General features: G+C 47.6%; 1 protein-coding gene across 1 annotated transcript in view; it reads left to right on the forward strand.

Annotated features, from left to right (window-relative positions):
- Positions 1-2,688: 2,688 nt before the first annotated feature.
- The window catches only part of LOC310785732 (GON-4-like protein), a gene marked incomplete at its 3' end in the record, with an annotated part of 40,856 nt that continues 36,336 nt past the window's right edge, over positions 2,689-7,208 (forward strand). The window contains exon 1 of the mRNA XM_083646865.1: positions 2,689-2,736. The remainder of the gene's footprint in view (positions 2,737-7,208) is intronic.

Raw genomic sequence — 7,208 nt, forward strand, 5'->3', positions numbered from 1 at the left:
AGGTTAGTGAAAAACGGGGAATATAGACCCCCTTTCGGAGTGCCGATATTTCGGAGTGGCAGAACGTCGGAGTGGCAGCACGTCGGAGTGGCAGCATGTAACCCTTCTCCACGTGTGAGATCTGAACAGAACTTTTGTCAGAAGTATGTGTCAGAAAGAGATGTGTTAAAGAACACACTTAGAGAGATTGGAGAGGAACATATTAGTAATAGTCTAAGAAAGTATTCAGAGGATAAGTGTTGGATACTCCTTCTGGATTATTTAATATTGTAGCGTATCGGGTAATTACGTGTATTGGGGTGTTTCCGTGCTTGGCTAGGAACTGATATGTGTGGGTGTGTTCCTAGGGGGAAGGGGATATATGTGACCAGCGGCCGGGGCGGAGGCCAGTCAGGCCATGTGGGCGAGCTGACCGGGTGGTTGCAGAGCTAGCAGCGAAGCTAGCTGCTAGGAGCTATATTGTGAAGACAAGAATAAAAAGCCTGTACCAACTTCAAGTCTCCAGTTCCTTGGACAAATACTCACTTTGTTACATTGGTGTCAGACAGTAAAGCGGTAACGCCTCTGATTCGACCGAGAGGGTAGAGGGTGAGAAGGAACGGCAAAAGAGACGGGTGGTGCGGCTTTTTGGCTCTAGATCTAGCGCTAGTAAGTTAGCTACCAGGGGTGCTAACTGCTAACTGCTAGCTGCTAAAACCACGTGCGATGGTGCGCGGAGAATGGCCATCGGTGAACGGGAGGAAAGGAGAGCTGACGGCGGGGATCAGCTCGATGCTGGCGGGCATGGAGGCCCGTGTGTTGAGAGAGGTCGGACGGCTGGTGGAAGAGACTCCTGCCTGGGCAGTAGAGGTGATGCGGGCGCTGCGAGAAGTCATGCAGCGGGTGGACTTGATGAGCGCGGAGGTAATGCAGCGGGAAGAGCGGCCGGAGGAGCCACGGAAGAGACTGTGTTGGACCTGCAGAGAGCCGGGCCACGTGGCGAGGTGGTGCCGAGGCGGTCCCGGGAGACGGACCGGGTATGCGGGACAACGACATGGACAGCAGGGAGCCTGCTGGGCATGTAGCGCGATCGGACATCTAGCCAGAGAGTGTCCAGAGGCTGTCGGAGATCGGGGGGCAGCGGGAGAAGAGAGACGTGCAGGCGGCGGACAGGTGAGACTCTGCTGGACTTGCCAGTCACCGGAGCACTTGGCCAGGGACTGCACTGAGAGTGTGGAGGCCGGAGGTGAGACGCAGGCTGGGAAGAGCGTGAGCAGCCGGGGAGAAGAGAACGTGGTGACGGATAGGAGAACGGTGCTGCAGGGGAACAGCCAGAGGGAAGAGAGGGACATCGTCTGCAGCGTTGTTACAGTCGGGAGAGCGACGCTCGTGTCTCCGAGTGAGCGAGAGGGGTTACCGCCGGGGGAACCGGCCCAGCCTAACCGCTATACACCCCCTAACGTTGCACTGCGGAGAGCCGAGGGGAAGATCGACGCCGGTGGTGTTCGCTCTGCTGTCCTCAACCCTGGAGGAGGGGGACGGAAAAACGAGCGGAGAGCCGAGGGGAAGATCGACGCCGGTGGTGTTCGCTCTGCTGTCCTCAACCCTGGAGGAGGGGGACGGAAAAACGAGCGAGTGCGAGGCCGGGAGGACGACGCCAGGGTCATCTGGAGAGTCGACGGGCGCGAGTGGAGACCGGAGGACGAGGATGTCGATCCGGTGCTCGTTCGTGCATTCGGCTACTGGAACAAACAAAAGGGGGGGTTTAAAAGGGACTAAATGTGGGGAATTGAAATGTTGTGGGGGTTATTGTTGAATGGGCTATTGTGTTGAATTTAAATGAATGTGTGAAAAAGAAGGAAATAATGAAAACTAGACATTATGGAGTGCCTAATGGGAAACTAGACATTATGGGGGTACCTAATGGAAAACTAGACATTACGGAGTACCTGATGCAAACTAGACATTATGACGGGGGTGCTGAAAAGAAAAGACTGTTTGTTGGGGAATTAGAGTTTGATGTGGTGATGGGAAAAAAAAATATTGTGTTGGGTGTGTTTTGGTACAGGGGGATGTGTGTGGGTTGTGCATGTCGCGTGGAAGCGACATTAAATTTGTGTGGGGGAAATGTAGCGTATCTGGTAATTACGTGTATTGGGGTGTTTCCGTGCTTGGCTAGGAACTGATATGTGTGGGTGTGTTCCTAGGGGGAAGGGGATATATGTGACCAGCGGCCGGGGCGGAGGCCAGTCAGGCCATGTGGGCGAGCTGACCGGGTGGTTGCAGAGCTAGCAGCGAAGCTAGCTGCTAGGAGCTATATTGTGAAGACAAGAATAAAAAGCCTGTACCAACTTCAAGTCTCCAGTTCCTTGGACAAATACTCACTTTGTTACAATATCAACAAGATTAATAAATAGAATTTGAAGAATGTATTAGTTAATTGGCTCCTTATTATTTAATTATGATTAGTGTGTTTATTGTTTGATAGGAATTAATTTGTTGGTGTGCATAGAATCACAGAGATAGATTTTAGTCCACACTCCAGATCAGTGGGTGGCGGTAATGCACTCGAAAGTTGTTTGCCAACCGCCATTAAACTCAAAAGAAGAAGAAGAAGAGGAAGAAGAGGAAGAAGAAGAAGAAGAAGAAGAAGAAGAAGAAGAAGAAGAAGAAGAAGAAGAAGAAGAAGAAGAAGAAGAAGAAGAAGAAGAAGAAGAAGAAGAAGAAGAAGCGCCGCTGCAGCCGTGTTGCGGGTAGGTGAGTCACCACTGTTTTGTTTTAACGGACCGTTCAGCGTTAAAAACGACACCATGTGTCCGTGTTGAGCTATGGGTTACGTGCACAGCTTTTGCGGTTCCGTGAAGCGGTTTGTTTGTCTGCAGCGCTGCCGTTAGCCTGCAGCTAGCTAACGGCTAGCCGGGGAAGAGCAGTGTTGTGCTTAAAGTTCAGCTCATGCAGAGTTCAGTTCAAGCTCACTTCTTGTTTACGCAGAGAAAAGGCACAGCACTAACACACGATAGCTTTGAACACGCAATAGCTTTTTAAACACATCTTTATTTTAAAAGATCAATGTAAAATTCAGGGGCTTTTAGCCCAAGATTCAACAAGAGCAGACATATTTGATCTTGCTCTGAAATCAAAAATATACAATAAAAAATACGCTACAATACAGTACATAGCTTTTTCAACACATAGCCTATTCACACCCCCCCCTCAGTCCAGTTATTCACAGGCAGCTGTTTCTATATCCTGTAGATCTATAATTCTTGTATTGTATCTTATATTGATTTGGTATGCTACTTATGGTAAGCCATATCTTGTATTGTATCTTGTAATTCCTATAGCCTACATTATATTATTATATTACAGCCTACATCCATCTACAGTGGAATCAGCTTATATGATTATACTATAATGATCTATATAGCAGAGGTGTGGACTCGAGTCACATTCACAAATCTAATGACTTGACTCGACTTGACAAAATCAACAAAGACTTGTAACTCGACTTGGACTTGAACACCAATGACTCTTGACTTCACTTGGACTCGAGCCTTTTTACTTGAAAAGACTTACTTGACACCTTCTGTGAAAATAAAATTATAACATTTATTTTGCGCATAGGATAACTGTCCGTGGAACTCAAGATCAAACTAAGTGACACTCAAATGTACACAGCGTAACACGCAGTTGTTACATCGCAGGATTTAACGGGTAACGTAAAAAAATAGCCACAGTGACAGAATGCACAGTCAACATGCAATTATTATGCGCCGCGTGCATCGATGAAAACGATACATCACCGTGGAGTTGTGTCTCTCCATTCCTCCCACCTAGCTGGCACCCAGAGCGCCTCAGTCAGGCTGTCCTGCACATGTGTCTCATCTCCTCATAATCGTGCTTTCTGTGTTGTTTTTACCTCCACTAAATTGCACTTATGGTGCCCAGCTGCATTCACTTCATGCCGTTCCTGAGGGACTTTTTACGCGCCGGCAAAACGCTTCTCTACACTTTGGGATTTTCTCTGCCACCAACACTCCTGACTCCCATCTCCACTGGAGACATTTGCGCTTCCTTTCCCTGTCATTACGTTGCCACTACTGTGCGCTTGGCTGGTGGATGTTTGCGCAGTTGCAATTCTAATTAATTAAGACTCAGATAGTCGAGCGAGGCACCGTAGCCATTCCTGGGCAGACCGCGTGCGATGGGGGGGAGGGAAGAGAGAGAGCAGTAGTGGGAACAGCCTGGCTAAATGAAAACTGGTTATATTCCTATGTAAATTACCACACGCATGTATACAACGGGCAATTATCCAGGTAAGAGAGCGAGAAAAAGAAGGATAATAGGGCCGTTCACCCCTCAGGTGTGAGTGTAGCTCACTGTACGCTCATGGATTTGCAAAAAGGTGCGCTCAGCGAGTTGGCAACCATTTTCAAAATAAAACGTCAGTATGAATGAAGTTTGGCAACATTCAGAATTAAGTAGCCTACAGTAGGGTTTGACAGATCACAGTCAGCGCTCCCGGTCATCGCTGCTCGTTAGCTCATTGAGTGCCAGCCACTTTTGGAGAACGGACGCTCCCAGTGCCAGAGTTTCAGAGCTTTTTTCAGTGATTTCTCGAGGCCCACAGAATATTGTGTGATATTACTATGTAAACAATGAACACGCAAAAAGAACGATGAGACTCTTTTCTATCATCAGCAAAAACAGGTTTATTGATATCATTTTCCATTCTTTAGTTATCAGCCGGAGAAGATAGCTTGATTTAAAGCAGCTACGAGCAACTTTTTCGATTGTTATTAAACAGTATAAATTTAATATCAATGCATCACATCTTACCTCTAATAGTCTCCGCGGACCAACGCAGAGTAGTCTCGCTTGAACCCCGAGTGAATCGGCCAGTGTTAGTGTGTCTGTAGCCAGGGCAGATCAGGAAGTGAAATGAAACGGTTTGCAGCAGCCACTTCGGCCATAACCACAAAATAACTTCCAAAAAACCGGTTAGAATATAACGAGAGATGTTCCCGCGAGTATGCGTGGCGTTCACATTGTTTATGTTATGTTGCTAGGCAGCGCAAACGGCGGAGGAAGGCAGCTGCGTTTCACTTCCTGGTTTCACTTCCGCGTTTCACTTCCGGGTTACCCGGTCCGGTCGCTCTAGAGAGCCCCCTGTTGGCGCGAGTTTAGACAGACTATAGACTTAATAATCACCTAAGGGAGCAATCTCAGATACACATGGCTTTGGTCTCGTCGACTATTAGAGGTAAGATGTGATGCATTGATATTAAATTTATACTGTTTAATAACAATCGAAAAAGTTGCTCGTAGCTGCTTTAACAAAAAAGAGCAGTTTTTTTTTAGAAGCTGAGATAATGGCCCTTTTGTGAAATTAAACATTTCAAACACATCACTGACTCTGAAGCAAATTTTCTGATGTAGTCACACCTCAAAAATAATTTCCTTCAATAAAACAGTGAAGGCCAGGGAATTTTGTTTGGCAGAATAATATTTTTAGCTGCAACCAGCAGCGCTGGCCCCTGCGTGCGCTGCTGGTTGCAGCTTCTTGCTGATCTTGATTTGCTGCTGGTGGGCATCGGATATTCTGGCTTGCGTTTGCCAACCCTGTCCTGCTGCCTGGGTCTGTCTGCGTGTTGTGTGCTGCTCTGCGTGCCCCCCCCCCCCCCCCCCCCCGCCCCGCCCCGCCTCAACTGCACACTCCTCCTGTATGGGAGGTGGCTCTCTGCTGAGTTTGCTCTGACTGCACTGTGAAGGGTGCGCGACATCCTCCTTTTTCCGCGTGTGTTTGTCACCGGCTACTACTGTATGCTTCCAGTTGAGAATAATAACGGCTGATCATGCGAATGGGCTGTCGCAGCAGTGGAGGAGCTCAATTGTGGGAGCAGATTGGCTGCTGCCTGCTGCAGGCACATCTAACGTTAAAACGCTTCATGCATATCGATGCATACGGATGCGATGCGATTTCCGTTTCCCCAACGACTTATTCTCTGTTTTTCTCTGCCTTTCTGTTAACCTGGAGAGCACTGTCGCCACCTAAGGGTTCTGTAAAATAGGTTATAGACCTCCAATAGCTACAATAGTTGTACAGGAGCTGCGGAAGGCTTTGATCGACGTCCCACCGTCAAAAAACGCATTGGACGTCGAAAGACGTCCGTGGCACTCTACGTCACTATTTAATTGGACGTCGAAAGACGTCCATGGCACTCAATGAGTTAAAGATTTCCAATAGGCGTTATTCTGATAAACTGGTCACATACATTCTCACCCGACAAATATTAAAACTTTAAAACAGTTTGGGTTTTTTTTAGCTTGAAAAAAAGCTTTTTGGCAAGTCTAAATGACTGCGGAAGTCGGACTCTACTTCCGTGTTTAAAAACCGGAAAGACGATTACGAAATGACGTCATGCAGAAGCGTCCTTGTATGGGCAAAGAATAAGGTGATCACACTGCCACCTAGCGACCTGGCATGTACATTACGGCGTTTCAAAAATTCAACAGCGCTCATGTAAACAGGGAGAAGGTGTGAAGGAAAAGGTGTGAAGGGAACGCTATTGTGTCGTTTCTTTCAGAAACTGTCCTCATGTAAAGGGCCCGTAAGGGGCACTTTACACGAGGACAGTTTCCTATGGAAACGGGGAATTATTTTATCGTTAGTGCCTCCCGTTAAGACGGCGACGGCGAATTTGCGCTTAGGAAACGAGACATTTTGGAACCACCCTCTAGAGTGGATTGGAACTTGTTTGAGACGCTTCCCGCTGAGCGGGGCTGAGGGCACCATGTAATCGCTTTGGAACGGCACATTTCAGAAACTCTGACGTGCCTGCACACGCGATTACGCCATAGCCGACCGTGCGCGAGTTGGCAACCAAATAAAACGTCAGTTTGAATGAAGTTTGGCAACATTCAGAATTAAGCTACACTGCGGCCAACTTCAGTTAAATGTTCAGAACGTTACTGCTGCGAGGAGCCGATGGCTGTACCCGGTCGGCATTTAACGTTAGTTACAAAAGCACGTCGACAGTGTTTTCTCACTGCCAGTAGCCTAACTACAGTGGGGTTTCAGCGCTCCCGGTCCTCGCTGCTCGTTAAAGATTTCCAATAGGCGTTATTCTGATAAACTTTTAAACAGTTGGGGTTTTTTTTAGCTTGAAAAAAGCTTTTTGGCAAGTCTAAATGACTGCGGAAAGTGTACTCTACTTCCGTGTTTAAAA

The sequence above is a fragment of the Poromitra crassiceps genome (genome assembly GCF_964638095.1).
Source record: "Poromitra crassiceps genome assembly, chromosome: 11".
NCBI lineage: Eukaryota > Metazoa > Chordata > Actinopteri > Beryciformes > Melamphaidae > Poromitra > Poromitra crassiceps.